Source organism: Lissotriton helveticus, chromosome 4_1 (genome assembly GCF_964261635.1).
Source record: "Lissotriton helveticus chromosome 4_1, aLisHel1.1, whole genome shotgun sequence".
NCBI lineage: Eukaryota > Metazoa > Chordata > Amphibia > Caudata > Salamandridae > Lissotriton > Lissotriton helveticus.
The window spans coordinates 1,305,200,702-1,305,219,583 of record NC_136063.1 but is presented as its reverse complement, the minus strand read 5'-3'; positions in this window follow the sequence as shown (position 1 = coordinate 1,305,219,583).

Sequence of the window (18,882 nt, the reverse complement as noted above, 5' to 3'; positions counted from 1 at the left end):
TGTTGTTTTCTGTTTGTATTGGCTCTTTTTTTCAGGCTTTTGTTGTGCTTATTTCCGCCTGCCGTGTGTGACGCGGGCCTGGTGGTGCTTATCCCTGCTTTCCTCATCGCGAATGGCCTCTTCGCACTTTTTTTTGTGTTGTGGTTTGTGTTTTTATCTCCATCGAGGTGGTTGTATTGCGGACATTGGCCGAGGTTTAGGCAGACTATCGCATGCTACCGCCTTGTTGTGAATTCCACGTTAACACAGGGTTATTTTCCCGCAATGGGCTGCGATGTGTAAAAGTGTGTTAGCATTTTTTGGTGATGTTTAGCACACGTTCTTGTGAATATACCCCTGAGATTTTATTGAACAGATTGATGTACCTAAGCCTAGACTGTCTTCCAGACTCAGAATCATTCCTTGTTGCTGTCAATTTAAGGGCATGCCAGAATGGGCACACAGGGGCATATTTACAAGGGGATATTGCCACCAGAACATCACTTTTAGCGACATCTGGTGGCGACATCCCCTTCTACTTATTTACAAAGCGGCGTTAAGCCACTTAACATATCTTCACATCGCCTTGTAAATAAGCCCCTTTTCTTGCTTCACTTAGCGTGAAAGCTGCGTGCAATGGGTGTTCCACCGCAACAGTCATTGCATTTTTGACGCTGCCCCACATTAACATGGCTGGGCTAGCGCCAAAAACTAAGGCCAGGGAATACCTGGTCTTAGACTGGCGATACGAGGATAAATTATTAATTTCTCTTCATTTTGTGGTATTTCTATGTGTGCTGCATTCTGCAATACACATAGAAAGAGCAAATTGCCTTTCAAGATTGTTTATGTGCAGGAAGGTGTCCCTTCCTGCACATAAACAATTGCCCCTGCAACACTAGGCAGCTTTATTAGCACCAGCGCCAAGGGAAACACAGGGGTGTGCCGTATTTTTGTAAATATGGTTCATCCCTCCATTTTTGACATAACACCGACATTTTGTTGTAAACATCCCCCACAATATTTAGAGCTTTTTCCAAGATACATACTGTCCCTGAACCAGCCTAGCAATTTCAGTGTTTGCAGTTTATTTATGTTAGCATTTTGTTTTGCAGCATATGATTAGTTCTGACCAATACTATCTATACCCTGCAAAATGGACTGGCAGAAAAGCATGTGGTATAACAGCCATTGCTGCCGGCTTTGGAACTAGGGAATCAGGTGACATATTTACAATATTTTGACGTAGGGCCGCGCTGCAAGCCTTCTAGCTGTGCTGCCCTACATCGAAAGAAAAGGGCAAGAATCTATAAGATACGGTGCTTTCCTGTCCTTTCTGCCAGTGCAGATGCACAAACTGCAGCTGAGTGTCAACGCAGGACATACTTGCACTTTGGTGCAAGGGTGTTTGTGTTGTTGCCATGATTGGGCCTCATTTATGAAAAGTGTTGCATCACTGCGATAAAACAGCGATGCAACACTTTTCAATGTGCACTCCTTGCGACATCATGGATGCGCTGCATGTACTGTATGGCTCTCCATGTGCCAAGGTTGATGCATCTGGAATCCTGACGTATCCATCAGCGCAAATCTCACACATTGCTGGAGTTGTGTCGTAAGCATGACGCGTCTCCAGCAATGCATGAGGGAGGCCTATACCTATTGACCTGCGTCACCCTTATGCCTACAATGAGGCAGGCGTAAGGCTTTGACGCATTGTCGTCCCAGAAGTAGTGCAGAGAAATCTGATAGATTTCACTGCGCCACTTCTACGAGGCTTTCTTGCAGGGGAACGCCCACCCTGAATACATTATATTTGAAGCAAGGGTTTACAAAGTGACGTATCTGCCTAAATGCATCACTTTGTAAAAATGCGCAACAGGGCGCATTATTTACAGCGCCACTGCATCACGGAAAGTGATGCAATGGTAACGCAAAAGTAACGCAAGGGGCTCATAAATAAGCCACATTCGAAGGGAGACCTTCCTGCACAAAACCAATTAAAGGAGGTGTTTTCCTTGTTCTACATATACTGCAGAATGCAGTACAGGTGGAAAGAGGAAAAAACGAGGAGAAATGTAAACATTTCTCCTCATTACGCCTGCTTTAGGAAGGCGTTAGTTTTAGCACTGCACAAGGTTTACAGTGTGTTGTAAATCTGGGAAGTTCAAAAACCATGGGTGTTGCGTAGGAACACCCACAGAAACACCCATGGAACTTCCCTTCCATGCAGGGTAAGGTACTGCCTCACTCCATATTTACAAGGCCATGAAAAACCACGCATGGCTTTGTAAATCTGGACTGGCACACTGCCCCTTTTGAGCATCACAAAAGTGAGGCTCAGGCGGTGTAAAAGTGCGGCAGGGGCATTGTTAATATGCCTCCAGGTTAGGATGCTGGCCTCGGTCCAGCATCCTGATCTCAAAGCAAATCACCTCGCTGGGCTGTGTGAAAGGGAAAGGGCAGGAATGCGCCATATTTATGACTATACGGGGAATTTCTGAACTTTCCTCTCTCTGGTGCAACTTTGACTGCCTGGTTCCAACGCAGAAACCCTGGATCATTTTGTAAAGGTGCCTGCATTGTAGGCAGAGTTGTTTTTGTGCAGGAAAGAACACCTAAGAGGCATTTTCCTGATTCTTTGTGTGCAGCACACGTAATTAGAGGAAGAAACAAGGAGAAATAAAGATATTCCTTTTTGTTATGCCTCACCTGGGGAGCCATAACATTTGGATGCATTCCCAGGTCTACCACTAATGGTAAATATGGAAATGCACCAAAATCCATGTGTGGATGCACGGAAACACCCACGCTCCACCCATGGAATGCTTTCCTGCTGCAGAGTAACACAAGGCAGCGATTTCCAGTGCCTTGCGTTACTCTGAATTTTTCAAGCCATGAAGGGCCACACAAGGTGGCCTTGCGTTGCTTGATAAACCTCACTTAGGTTTTGCATCGCCCTTGCGCCCCCCTACGTGGTGGAAGGGCAACACAAATCTTGAAAAATGATGCGCCTTAATCTCCTCAGGGCCTGTACCTAAAACAAATAATAATAGTGTGGTCTTGTGTGCTCAAGTAAAGCACGTATATCTTTACATAATTACACTGTTGGGTTTGGTTGCAATATTTGCAGTACTTTGTATATAGGTTTACTGTGTGTAAGTTAAATAAGCTCATGCATCCCCCAAACTTAGGCCCTAATTCCTTGGTCGGGTGGACTTGAGTCCGCCCGACAACGTTTTGTGTGGGAAGCGACCGACCTTAGGTCAGCAGCTCTGAACACCCTATTACGATGCAACCGCACATGGTGCCGTTGCAAACTCCCATTTCCCCAATGGGAGCTTGTGCAGCAGTCGGAAACTGGCCGCATGGCTGCAGCACACGCTCCCATAGGGAAATGGGAGATCCTGTAAATTTCTACACCGCATGGCAGGCACCTCATGGTGCCTGCCACACGGTGCAGGGATTTACAACGGGGCTCCATAGGTGGCCCCAACTGGAGGCCACAGAAGCATGGGGGGGGCCTGGGCCCCAAAGTCACTTTTCAACAGGCTTTTCATGTCAGCAAGACCGACATGAAAAGCATGTTGGAAAGCAACATCATAATCCTGGCGGCGGAAACACCGTCCGTAGGGGATTATGTGCGGCCTCTGACTAGTCGACGGGCTCCTTGAGCCTGTCGAAAGCGGATCAGTGCTACCAGAAGGTTTAAACTTTGACTGTCTACCTTGCAATTAGGCTGTCAGCATTTAAACCAAGGATGTCGGTCGGAAAGCCTCTGACCTGCGGTCGGAGGCTTTCTGACTGACATTCTAATGAACCTCTTAATGGAGTTGTTAAGCTTTAGAGCACAGTAAACCGCAAAGACTCTCATTAAACAACTAATTTCATGAGCCTCAGAAGGATAAAGGGCAGAGTAGGTTATGTAACATTGTCATACATGCCACCGTCAAATGGCACACATGCCTGCAGCTGGCACATTAGTCAACTGAGCTTTCTAGCCACCTCGTTTATGGTGAAACTGGCTATGAGTGATCTGAAGCCTGTTCTTTTGCAGTACAATAAACTTGTTTACAGGCAGTTTGAGCTTGAAAGAAACATCAGCATTAAAATGGCAAAAGCGCTGGGTTCTCACAGAACTCCCAAACAGATAAGCAATATTTATAGACAGTTGAGACCCTTCTGAGAGAAATAGCTTTAGTGTAAGAACGTCCCACATAGCAGGGTAGTCGCTGGCATGGAGCACCCACAAAAGAGACACAGGCAGGTGTGAGATTTCTGCACCTGGCTGTCATCAGCCCAACTGAAAGTATGATTAAGGAAGACAAAAGACTGGGCATCATCTATAGGCTCCCCTGCACCTTGCACAACAGAATCTACAGTTCCACCACTGGCCCCTGCCATGTAACAAAAGGTAATACTTCAGGAAGTCTGATCAGCAACCCCTTGCTAACATAGGGGGTCATTAGGATGGCGGACAGACTTGAGTCCATCCGCCATTCTGTGGTAAACAGGGACCGTTCGCAATACATGCAGCGGTCCCGCATACCAAATCAGGATGCAACCGCCACCCTGGTGGTCGCATTTTGTTTTCTAACATTGTGGCGGATGCTGCTCAAAGCAGCACCTGCCGCGAAGTGAAAAAGCATGTTGTGCATTTCACTGCACTACGTGGCAGGCACCACTCGGTTCCTGCCAAGTAGGGCTGTGAAATGTGGGGGGGTACCATGGGTACTACCCAAGTGCACCCTCACCTCCCCCAACACATGGGGCCCACTACAGGCCCCCCTAAGTAATCCCCACATGCCTATGCCGCCATGGAAAGGCCTGAATTTTCCATCATCATAATTTGGTGGGCTGTGTCTGCTAGGCACCACCACCATTTGATGGTCCCTGGACCGTCCGCCAGGCAATCTGAAAGATTGCTTCTGCAGACAAGTGGTGGACAGTCTTTCCGTCCACCGCGGTCAGGAAATGATTACCCGCCATCCTAATTTGGCGTGCAAAACTCGCGGTTGACGGACGGAAGGACAGACATTGCATAGCTGGCAGTGGCGGTCCTTCCACCATCCTAATCGACCCCAAAGTCTTCATTTACGTTTTTAAGGGACCTGGGCTACCATCCTCCTCACCTCAGTGTCCAGACCTCCACCCATTGGAATGCAGGCAGTACGCTTCCACTGTCTGGGGAAGCTGCCCTTTCCCTCCATCTTGTGCCATGCCAAAACAGAGCCATCCTAAATGGATCCCACATTGCTTCATAATTAATACCTTAAGCCACTATTGAGGATGAGCATCAGTAGACCTCCAGCATTGGCAGAATATTATTTCAATGTTTCTTTCTAGCCACTTAAAACTCCTGTGCTGATCAGCTCTTCTTGCTGAAATGGCGGTCTAGTGGCAATCTAGCATGGCGCGGACTGTTTAACTCACTGTAGCACCTATGATGGTACCTGAAATAGGACTATCTTCACATGCAATTAATGTTGTTTCTTTCTACAGACTTGCATCATCAAATTTCATGCTATCTCAAACAAGCACCCAATGTAGTCCTAAAATCCTGCATGATAAACTGATCTTTACTTATTAACATTTCTAATGGGCACCTTTCCTTTTTCCTTTCAAACGTCTCTCTCCTTCCTTTCCATCTTCTGCATGCCTTTTCTCTCTGAGCATAGCCTTCTCTAAGTCACCGATTCATAACAGGGGGTGGTGATGGACAGAGTATCTGAATTAAGCAGAACACTCCTACCCAGTCAAAAGATCAGGGCTTGATCCATCACCGTTTTTTAGCTCACTGCACCATCCCAGCTCAGAACCTGGCTATATGCAAATTAGTCTGACCCTGGCCCAGTGCATCATGTGAACAGGGCAGACCAAACTACCAAGCCAATTCTTTACTGGACGGTGTTGGATCTAGCCCTGATCTCTTGACTGGGTGAGAGTACTCTGCTTAATTCAGAGACTCTGTCCATCACCACCCCTTGTTGTAAATAATTTTGTCCACCCTAAGCGTGGAAGGGTATACTCAGATGTGAGTCCCTTGCTCATTGCACCATCAGGATTCAAGCAAGCCGGGCCGAAGACGGCTGAAATGCCAGAAACCGGTCCCCGGAAGCTTGTTTCCTTCCCAGCGTAAGAATTGGCTTTTGTAGTCTGGTCTGCCCTGTTCCCATGATGCACTGGGCCAGGGACAGACTAATTTGCATACAGCCAGGTTCTGAAACTGGGATGGTGCAATGAGCTAAAAAACGGTGTTGGATCTAGCCCTGATCTCTTGACTGGGTGAGAGTACTCTGCTTAATTCAGAGACTCTGTCCATCACCACCCCTTGTTGTAAATAATTTTGTCCACCCTAAGCGTGGAAGGGTATACTCAGATGTGAGTCCCTTGCTCATTGCACCATCAGGATTCAAGCAAGCCGGGCCGAAGACGGCTGAAATGCCAGAAACCGGTCCCCGGAAGCTTGTTTCCTTCCCAGCGTAAGAATTGGCTTTTGTAGTCTGGTCTGCCCTGTTCCCATGATGCACTGGGCCAGGGACAGACTAATTTGCATACAGCCAGGTTCTGAAACTGGGATGGTGCAATGAGCTAAAAAACGGTGTTGGATCTAGCCCTGATCTCTTGACTGGGTGAGAGTACTCTGCTTAATTCAGAGACTCTGTCCATCACCACCCCTTGTTGTAAATAATTCTCTAAGTCACCGGCATGTTTGCTGTCATCTGTATAAATGTATTTCTGCAAATAGCCCATAACTCATCTTCTCCTTTTTTAAAAGTGATACACCTTTAATCTAAAACCACCTTGTGTCCACTAGTTCATCTATTAATTCCATCAAACATCTCATGACCTGTGTGAGAAGTTGGCCTGGCATATGGTGTTCACTATTCTAGTGGGCACCTTGCACCAGTCCAAACCACTCTGATTGATGGTAGGTTTAAAGACAACCTATATAGAAAGCTATCCTAGTGGTAGCTGTGGAGAGCAGCCTTCGGGCTAAGTCCTGAAGGAATGTAAAGCAGCTTGTTTTACCAGTCTATAATCTCACGAATGACCAAATGAAAGGAGAACCACACCAGGTATATATATAAAATATATGTATTTATCCTAAACACATCCCTCTAGTCAAATCAAATCAAATCATCTTTATTCGGTTTCCATGATTTTGAAAGCCATAAAAGTACACATAAAACAAACTTGTATTAAAAATTTAAAATTACATAATTGAATATAGAAATACATAATAGCAGCATTTAAGTAGAATTCAGATTGGGACGGTGGCTGACACAGAATTTCAAAAAACAAGCTATAGATTTAGCGTATAATTCATTGTCCAAAAATTGCAGTGCCAGAAAAGCAGGGCGACAGGTTCGGAGCCCCATTATTCGTAAGATTGAGATAATCCAACGCCTACGTGGGATTTCATAAAACTTACAGAACAGCAATATATGTATTGAAGATTGTTGGGACTTACAATCACAGGGACAGAATGATAGGTTCCTGGACCAATCGTTCTGGTGGGGGAATGAAATCAACTGATGAAACATATCTAATCTAAATCGAGTTCACAAAATGTTTTTGAACTGATTGAAATTGTATGTTAGATAAGGTTGGATAAGAAAGGTCGTTTGGACCGATAACAAATGCTGTACTGAGCTTTTCCCTATTTCTTGAATGAGACGTAGCTCTGACCCCCCTCTCTATCCTGAAGGGTTCGGTGAGTTCTCCTCCTACCCCATGTCTCACTCTCTCGGTGGCCTCCGAATAAAGTTCTCGTAAACAATTCACAAGCGGAGGATCCACCCCCATATCTAAGATAATCGCCCAAAGTCTAGAGTGATTGACAAAGTCGAAGGCTGATGTCAGGTCTACATAGACCATGTGCAAAAGGCCTCCTTTTGATTGGACATACTTCCCTATTAAAAGTGAGAGATTCAGAGCTTGATCTACTGTGCCCAAACCCTCTCGGAAGACGTACTGTAGGTCTGATATAATATTTTTGTCAGAAGCCCAGGCCTGAAGGAGCTCCAAGAGTATTCGCCCAGCAATTTTACAGATGGAGTCCAGGAGCGATATGGGCCGATAGCACGTGGGACTGTGGCGATCGCCTTTTTTAAAAATCGGCACCAGGATTGACGTCGACCAGGATTCAACTAAGCCGACTTTACTGGCGGCATCTAGAACTCTCGTTAAAATAGGGGACTATAGGTCTATTTTTTACTTAAAAAGGTCCACAGGAACCCCATCGGGACCTGGAGCTTTTCCTGATTTGGCTGTTATTAGGGCATTTGTCACTTCCTTAAGTGTAAAGTGTCACTGAATGGGATAGATTGTTTGTTTAATGAACTCAGGTTGGTCCAGAGTGATGTTATTTTCTTGTTTAAAAATATTTGAGAAATGTTGGACCCAGGCATGAGCATGTACCGCTACCTCTAATTTTGGAAGGTCACTTACAGCATTAAGAAAAGGAGACTTGACTATTTTCCAAAAAGTGGCACTGTCTTTCAAGGAGCAGCTCTCATGCAATTGGTTCCATAAACTATCTTTAATCTGTGATTTACGTTTGTTTAATACTGTACTATAGGCTTTCCTTAGTCTTGCTATTTCGTTCCTATCCCTTGTTTCCCTGTTCAGTGCAAATTTTAAATTAGTATAAGATTATGTGCACTCAGTGTTGAACCATCCCCTCTTAGTGATCCCTTTCGATTTCCTTCTACATAGTTCGTCTTTAATCGTATTGGTAATGGTCTCATAACTATACAATATTTGCTCAGGAGTAGCAATAGGGTCGAGACAAGTGTACAGGGAAGGTGTAGCTCGCTTTATTACCTTAGCCGTTACTAGTTCTTGGTCCCCTTTACCCCATTTTAATGAAAATCCATTCAATCTATCCAAGTTTAGGGATTGTTGGTCCAAAATACTCAAGTATGCTGTCTCGATCGAAGAACAAGGGTTGTTCAATGACAAACAATTAGGGAAATGGTCACTAACTGCATTATCTAGTGTCTCGAAATTACTTATTATTGGTGCAGAGCACTGAGAAACTAATATAAAATCTATTGTGCTATTTAGTCCTCTTCCATTAAAAGTATATGAAAAGGGGACCGGGGGACTTACTAATTCGTTGGCAAACCCCAATTCAGCTGTGACCAGTATTTCAATCATACGATTTCCCACAATTGTGTGAGCAAAATGCGGAGAGTTATTCCCACCCTCATCTTGGATGCCACATTTATTAGTGCTGCTGCCCTTGCAAAGTGAAATGTTAAAATCACCACCCCAAATCAATGCTAACGAATATTTAATATACTTTGAACGTGAATTTTGTAATAAAACGGAAACCTTATTTAAAACCTCAATTGATTTCAAATTATTATAAAAATTTACCAAAATAAAAATGGACGCCTTGTTAAAAGACAGTGGGCCAGATGTAGGTGGTCATTTACCGACCGGTAACGGCCGATTTCGGCCGTTACGACCGGTAAATGGGTTTTCGGTATGTAGGGGGCCAATTTTACCGATTCGGTAAATTTACCGAATCGGTAAAATACAGAATCGGTATTTTTACCGATTCGGTAACTTTCAGATGTAGGTGGGACTCTTCTGAGTCCCAAAGGCCTTACAGATTCGGTATTTTACCACCCAATCCAATTGGGTGGTAAAATACCAAATCCAGGTGTGCATGCACATGTGTGCATGCACACCTATGCCATGTGACAGACAGACATGCCCTTAGGGCATGTCTGTGTGCCACATGGCACACATGCCTGTATTTGGGGTGCTAGAGGGTGTCAAAGTGACACCCCCTGCACCCTGGCAGGAATCGGTATTTACCGATTCGGTAATTACCAAATCGGTATTTCCCATTGATTCCTATGGGCTTCACAGCCCATAGGAATCAATAGGAAATACCGATTCGGTATTTACCGAATCGGTAAATACCGAATATTAACGATTCGGTATTTCTATTTAAAAAAATACTACATCTCACACCTTCATATTTACCGATTCATAAATACCGAATCGGTAAAATTCGGTATTCATGAATCTGTAAATACGAATTACCTACATCTGGCCCAATATGATTACCTGAAAATTAGTTTCTAAATTCAGGACTTCAATTTTATCAACCACCAAGACATTTGAAATAAACATTAGTAAGCCCCCTTTTGGTCTCCCAGAAGGGGATTGAATGGCCTCTGAAAAATAAGTCTTGTAGCCCAACAGATGTACAGGGGCGCAGAGCCATGTTTCCTGCAAGCCTATGATGTTATGTTTCGTTGCTGTTTCCAGCCAATTAACATTTGTAATTTTATTAAGGAGGCCGGCAACATTCCAAAAGACAATATCCAATTTTGTACCCCTTATTTTATGCTTAGCTCTCAGTTTATGGCGGGGCAGTACATTTTGAGGTATTAGAACTGGAATAGACCTTTTAACTACGGCCTTTTCAGCAGAAAACGCCGGATCTAGGTGGAGTATTGGACTTTTTTTAGCCTGGGGACTAGGACCATCCGTTGGTAAAATGGCTTGTATTACCCCTTGCAGAGTTGTGTCCCGTCGAGGTGGTAACATTGTTGGAAAAGCTACTGTTCTGTCAGGTCCCGGTCCAGTCACTCATTATCATCTAGACCTGATAGGGTATTAAACCTGTTGTAAGTTGAGATCGCATATGTTGGCCTCAGAGTCTTATGTGAGTTTCGCGAATATATAGGAATTAAATTCGTACTTGATGGAGGATAAAAGAAACCTAACGGCAATATATTGATACCTGCTGTGTTAGCTCTATAGTTTCGGCCAATGTTCAAAATTTCCCTGACCAGTCGGGGCGTACTAAAAGTCAAAACTAGGCAGTCCCCCGTCAGGTCCTTCTCCCTTGCCCCCACCCATTGGACTCGTCTTACCATCTTAAAATCCTGAAAGATTTGACTATGGAGCCCTACCCTATTACTTGCAGCAATTTGTTTTTTAGGGCTGACCATGGTTCTTTATTAGGTGATTGGTATACAGGTAAGTTTCCCAGGATAATAACATAGGGGGTGGCTTCTGGTGGGAGGTTCAGATGGGGGTCTGCGAACCTTCGCTCGACCAGGGGAACTGCAAGACAATTGGTCTGACCGAGCCGCTGGGAACAGGGAGGCATTTGTACTTGGGGTGCTGTTACCTGATTATTGATATACCCTGATGATAAATGGGTATCCCCTTTTCTTCCCAAGTTTGAATGCATATTCTCTGTCGACACCATATTGGATGGCGGAAGGACTAGCCTTGTATTTTTTGCCCCTTCGCTATCCAGTGCTAATTATTTGTCTGTCTCGGTGTTTAAGATCATATTTATGCCTGTGTCTATGCTTCCAGGGGGATTTGATGGAATCGCTTTAGACAAAAGAAGGTTTTCCACGTTGGACACTCTAGTGGATAACTGGTCTAACCTAACTCTTAAGTATGAATCCAATCTTTGAACTATCGCTGTTAGCTTGTGAAGCTCAGATTGTGACTGAGGCCCAGATGTAGGTAAAATAGATTTACCGATTTTTAATGACCGAATTTTACCGATTCGGTAATTAAAAATCGGTAAATCTAAGGGGTGGATATGTAGGTATTCCAGATGTGCTGGAATACCGATTCTGAAGAATTCGGTATTTACCGATTCGGTAAATACCGAATCGGTAATGCCCATTCATTCCTATGGGCTTCAAAGCCCATAGGAATGAATGGGCATTACCGATTCGGTATTTACCGAATCGGTAAATACCGATTTGCACAAGGGTGCAGGGGGTGTCACTTTGACACCCTCTGGCACCCCCAAAACAGGCTCGGGTGCCATGTGGCAGGCATACATGCCCTAAGGGCAGGTCTGCCTGTCACATGGCATAGGTGTGCATGCACACATGTGCATGCACACCGGAATCGGTATTTTACCATCAAATTGGATTTGATGGTAAAATACCGATTCTGTAAGGCCTCTGGGACTCTGAAGAGTCCCACCTACATCTCGGTGCCTCAGAATCGGTAAATTTACCGATTTTTTATTTTACCGAATCGGTAAAATTACCGAATCGGTAATTTTACCGATTCATTAAAATAATGCCCCCTACATACCTGTCACCCATATACCGGTCGGTAACGGCCGAAAATACCGATTTTTGGCCGTTACCGACCGACCTACATCTGGCCCTGAGTACTTGTGTTACCTGGACAATTAGTTCTTAACTTTGATTTAATTTTAGGTTGCCCTACTTGTTTCTGCTTGGGAGGCACATTTTTCTGATGTTTGGTGATGCTAGGAGTAGGATGTACAACATCTGGGTCCAGATCTGTTTGGGAGTTTTGGATAGCAGGAGCACCTGATCTTGGTTTTCTTTGCTTTTTTTGGGGGGGTTGAGTTGGTGATTCGCTACTGATGGAATGGATTTCATCAATAAATACTTGGATACAACCATTAATTTCTGTGAGATTTTGCCCCCCCGAATTTAGTTGAATTGAGTTATCACTCGGAGGTGTCACCTGACTTAGCCCTAAAGTCGAACCCACAATAGACTCCTCCACGGAGTGGATCTGTTTGTCTAAGACATCAACTGCCCCGGTTAAATAACTCAGTAAAGTCTGCTGAGTATCGGGGTGGTTCCCTGTTCCCTTCGGGCTCGGTAATTTCCTTTTGCCCATTGTTCAGGCTGTCTTACTCACAATGTCCAGCCTATTTAAATAATATTATGAACAGTCACTTAGGCAATATACTTTACCAAGAGTAGTCCAATCAATGGCAGGAGAACAAGCAAGCCAAGAGACCAGGCCCAGCCCAGCCTCTTCCTGCCGATGACGGCCAAGGACGGGCCCGCCCTTGGCCCGGGCGAGCCCGCGCACGTCCCGCGCCACGGGAGATGAAGTCCGATTTTAAAGTCCCGGAGGCGGGGGGAGTCCCGCACACCTCTTGTGAGACCGCGCTGCCCTCTGGGACACTGAGTCCTGGGCAGCGCGCGGTCCGCAGAGTGGAACAGGCGAGGCGGCAGCTTAGGGCGAAAGCAGACCCCCTGCAGCAGGCAACAGAACACCAAGGCGGCGAAAAGGTAGGATGATGTCCCAGGGTCCACGTCAGGTCCGGTGAGTGGCGGTTTGCACAGCTAGGCGTCTCTTTATGAGGCTAGAGGCAAAAGTACATTCAGTAAACTTATTTAGCACACAGTAAATTAGCACAATATATGTTGAGCCCTAGGGGCGTACCAAACCATATACTAAAAAAGTGGTATAAGAACCACGACTGACATAGATACAAGGCCTAGAGCCTTTAGAACTGCTGGGGCACCACCCAAGGTAGTGACACAGGGGACCCAGGGGGGACGCGTGCAGTGTCTAAACACAGCCACGAACCACCATTAACTTCTATGGGGAAAGTCGCGGTTGGAAAATTACAGATTACGGACACTTAGAAGAGGACTTGGAGCAAACCCCTTTAGAACTAGGAGGTTCTAGAGTCAACACCAACGGGACCACCGGAGTACTCGAGTTACCCCACCCAGGGAAGATAGGTGCATAGGTGTCTTTTCGTGTCTGGTTTCGTTGTTGATTTCAATTGCGAGCTGCTGGAAAGTGCTGCAGGCGACCAAGTGGAAAGTGCCCGGTTGGATACAAGGGTGGATTTGAGATCTGAAGAAATTGAAAGCAGAGGGGACAGAGTCTGGGTCACTTGACAGTAACCAGGAAGGCGATGAGAAGATGCCAACCGATGTCAGGTGATTTCAGGTGAAGAAGGTGAAGCTTGACTCTCCAGCCACGAAGACCAGGAGGTGTCGAGGACAACCAGGAGCTGGATTTGAGCTGTTCCACAAAGGATGCCAAGTGCTACGGTGTCAGTTTCCAGATTGGACCCAACAAGCCTTGGCAACAGCAACCCACTCAGAAGGCAAAGATTGGCTTTGGTGCATATCAGCAAGGTCTGAAGGACTTACCCTTTGGAAGGGAGTCAGGGTACATCTGGAGCAACCAGGAAAGCCCAAGAAACAGAAGAGTTACCTACATGGGAACCCACCAGTCGACGGACCAGGGATCGCAAAGGGGCCTCAAGCAGAAATGCTAGAAGCAGGCTCACGGAACACTCATAGAGTGTAGGCCCACCGTCTTCAGTGCAGATAGTGCTCGGGGCTTGGACTTCAAGTAGCCCAATGCACAACTTCGGGAAAGCTTGGAAAGTTGATGCACTTGCAAATGTGCACAATGTCCAGGAGTTCGGGTCCCACATCACTTGTGAGGGTAGCAGGTCTCAGCTTTGCTGGGTTCTCGTGTCAGCCTCTGAGAATTCTGAAAGTCTGTGTCCTGAGTCACAAATGCATTGGGATCCGGCGGGAGCCTTGGAAATGCAGACTGGCAAGATGCTTCTTTGGTGCCTGTTTGAACAGGGGAGTCACTCCTTCACCCCAAGGGAGATTCTTCCATCTTCTAGTCGATGTAGAATGTCAAAGTTCCAGGATATATGTTGCAGAGTTTCGTCCAGGTGTAATCTGAAGTCCTAAGGACTGGGTTTCTATACTTATACTAAGATAGGGGGTTGGACATACTCTGGGGACCCACCTAAGGGAGGATTTAGGGAGAGCGGTGGTTACACCCCTTTCCCTTTGTTCAGCTTCACGCGAGAGCAGCGGCTGAGTGCCCCTGCAATCGGTTTGAACTGGGATATGCACAGGGACACCAAGTGTGCCCCCAGCACTGTCTGAAAAGCACTCTCTGAATGCACCCACCCAGCCCCAATACACTAAAGCCTGACAGGGAGGTGGATCCACCTCCCTGTGACAGGAAACATATTTTCCAGGCCTCCCCTGCCGGAGTTTCATCCAGCAGCAGGAGGTCAGACTCGTGTCTGTGACTGCAGCATCCATTTTGTGATACTGGGGCTTTTTTAAACTATCACCGGTCAGGTAAGTGTGTACATGTCTTTTCCCTCTAGAAGGGTGACATTCTACCCCCGCCGCCAGGACTGGCGGGTGGGGGGTAGGATTCCAAAGTGTTTGACACCAAACACAACATGTTTCCATGCAGCCATTCCAAAGTTAGAATTTACCGCGATGTTATAATGCACTTAAGAGTATATGATCTGGCTGCATCACAGAACAGCTACAGAGAATAGATTCCGAAAGCTGAAGCGCGGTCCTGCTCATGCGTGGGCACCCTCTCACACAAAATCAAGCACTCTGCCTTCAGGATTGATAAGGCCTGCCATAAGAGTGACTTATAGGTTTATATGTGTCAGCGATTAAAGGTAGATATAAGTAACCTATATCTCAGTAAGAGGTGCATGCACCAACTTACCCAGGCTGCAGTAGCAGACTTATGGTGCCATTTTGAAAAGCTTACCAGGGGTGGCATAATACAAGCTTCAGCTCCTGGTAGGCATCTGTGGTACCGATTCCTTTAGTACCTAAGGTACCATATACTAGGGACTGACAACGGTAACCCAGTAACTAACCAACTGGAGTGTACCTAAAGTACATGCAATTAATTTAGAGTGGAAGCAGCTAGGCTGGGGTCCTGGTTAGCCGGGCCCCAGCCAGACAAAGGTCGAAAAACAGTGAAACACCAGCAAAAAGTGGGGGTAACCATAGTAAGCAGATCCTACTCTCCTACACACTGTTTCCCTCTTTCCAAAAAAATGATCACACCTAACTCCTATTACTTTATAATGTATCACTGCATTGAATGGTTTGTTTCAGCACACAAGACTAATTCCATTAACCAATGACAATCGACTACGGACATGACATTTCCATACTTTTCATTAAAATACACCTCAGTTATGATAGTCCAGGGAGACCCAGAATCTGCCATCAGTTCAAGTGTTTCACTGAGGAATGGATCAGACATTTTGGGGATTCCAGATGGTTTGTTTTAGGTGCGGTAGCACCAACCATGTAGCATCTTTTAAATTTTGCCCAACTATAGGTAAAGAATGTATCAAGTGTGGGCGTATTGGACATTTTGCTAAGGCGTGCAAGGATGACCGGAAAAAGAGTTTTGATGCTCAGAAAAGTTTACCGGGTAGGGGAAGTTGAGTTTCCTGTGTGAGAGAATTGGAAGAGAATTGTGGTGTCGAAAAAGGTTTGATAGTTTCCATCATTGATGTGTGTGCGGTGGAAGACAATCTGGGATCCCCAAAATGTCTGGTCACATTCCTCAGTGAAACACTTGAACTGATGGCAGATTCTGGAAAATGGAACCTTTGAGAGAATTGTCAAGGAAGAATGTGGAATTTGTTTGGGGTACAAGGCAGCAGGTTGCTTTTGAAAATATAAAAAAAGATATGGTTGCTGCTCCATCTCTTAAACCATTTTGCATTGGTAAAACGTGTGCTTACGGTTGACGCTAGTCTTTATGGACTGGGTTGTGTGTTGTCTCAAGTTTCTGGCAAAGAGGCATGGAATGTAGCGTTTGCATCCCGTACTTTGAATGCTACAGAGAGGCGTTATGCAGTAATAGAAAAGGATTGTTGGCCTGCGTGTGGAGCGTAGAACATTTCAGAAAATACATCTGGGGTACGAGGTCTGTAATCAAGACAGATCATAAACCTTTGATTAGTATTTTATCACCAGGTGGAGGATTAAATGCCACAGCTAGGATAGCGAGGTTAATGTCAAGGTTACAAGAGTACTCTTTTAGCATTGAATATGTTCCGGGGAAATGTAATATCGTTGCGAACTGTTTGTCAAGACTACCTTGTGAAGCTGAAGAGGAACAGTGTCCTAAAGAAATTATATCCAGTATCACAGAATTGTTGCCTGGGAGGTTTGGTTCTATTTCTGAGGAGTTGTGGATTAAAGGGATGGATGATGATGGGTTGTTACAAGATGTTATTAAATTTAATTTGGTGGGTTGGCCGCAAAAGAATGAAATTCCAGAAGAGTTGCATCCGTTTTGGAAAATCTCTGAAGAGATTGTGGTGGAAGGTAATATGGTGTATAGGGATGGAAAATGCATTCCTCCCAGTTCTTTACGTGAAACAATTTTGTCTCTGAGTCATGAAACGCATTTGGGAATGTCATCAATGAAAAAACTTATCAGATCCACTTTTTGGTGGCCTGGGATGGATAGATTTGTGGATAGAGTAGTGAGAGAATGTACTGAATGTGTAAATAGTGAAAAAATGCTTAAATGTTATCCTGCTCCTCTTGTTCCAGTCAAATGGCCTAGTTTTCCTTGGCAAAAAGTAGGGTTGGACATTGCTGGTCCGTTCAATGTTTTGCCACAAGATTGTAGGTTTGCCATTGTTATGGTGGATTACCACACAAAATGGCCAGAAGTGAAGCTGGTTCCACGTGTTGATACTAATAGCGTCATTGTATTCTTAAAAGAAATTTTTGCTCGAGAAGAAACACCAGAAGGTATTATTTCTGATAATGGGGTGCACTAAAATCTTATGAAATGGAAGAATTTCTAAAATGTCATAGTATCAGTCATGTCACTACTCCTCTTTATGAACCCCAGGGAAATGACCAGGCAGAGAGGTTTAACAGGGTCCTTAAACAAGATATCATGTGGGCTCGTGGTTTTGGAGCTGATTGGAAGGATACATTGAGGGAAAGGTTGTGGATGTACCACATAACTCCTCATTCAACAACGGAAGTTTCACCTTTTCCTTTACTAAAGGGGCGGGATCCTATTTCTAAATTATGTCCTTGGTGGTTGAAGAAGAATGTGAAGTCTCATTCTTCTGTTGTTAACAATGAAATGTTGGCCCGTAATATTGAAAAAAAACAACAGAAGTGTAAGGATTTATATGATATCAGCATGAAAGTCAGAACTCCTGAGTTTAAGGTTGGTGAGTTTGTTAGAATTAAAAAACCTGGCATTCTTCTTAAAGGTGACAACAAATTTGGTAAACCTGTTAGAGTTGTCAAAGTCAATCGCAATAATATTGTAACACAAGATGGACATATTTGGAATGTTAGACGTGTTTCCAAATGTAGAAATGTATTTCCATAATTTTCTAAGGGAGAAAATGTGTTATATCTTGTAGTCTTGGTTTCTATTTCCTTTTTATTTGTGTTGCCCTTTTAATATTAGAATTTGATCAGTGGCACTTGCTATGCAGTTTGTGTGACATCATTTTAGAATGTGTTTGAGGATCCTGAACTGCAATTCAGCCTGAACAGATGTACTGTGCTCTCAGACAATAAACTGGACTTTTTCTAAAGGATTTTGATCTTTATTTATGGACTTTTACAACTAACCACTAACATTGTCTTCTGGAGCAGTGTGCTGCTCGGTATGAAGCACTTTCATGTCACATCAGGGGCTGTAAGGGATTTCTGGATACAAGCACAAGAGGGTGTTTTTCTTTAGCAATGGCGTACAATATTGGGCATGTTGTACACTATAGCTAAAAACCATTGGCCAGAGCAGTAGGTCTCAAAGGCGAGACCTATTAGCTTTGCCAATGCTTGTTGCTTGAGCTGTTCTTCAGCATTTGTGATGTGATGAGTAGGTTGCTTTGTAATTGTGTCTTTTGACCCTTTGACCCCCAGGCTGCTGATATTACTGCCAAGGGAATGTTTCAAAAGATGAGAGATCTACAGGAAGTAACTGCCCTCAGAGCAACTAGTTACTTACATTTCATCCTTTTTCTGATGTATTCCCTATCTTTTTGCTGGGCTGGCCCATCATCGCCTGTCTTCCTTTTCTCCTTTGATGATGTGTTTGTGAATTGTTCAGTATGCCTTTTCTTAATATTTACTTTGCTGTTACCATTTTACCTGCCTGCTCTGAAGCAGGTAAGCTACACGAGGGGGAGCCGTTATTGAGCACATGTTACTTCTTTCTGACTATGGTGATGCTACTGGGGTGCAGGGATGAAAATCGCTTCCTGACACTTGCTTAAGATATGATCGAATCTGAAGCCAGAGGGTATTAAAAATGATA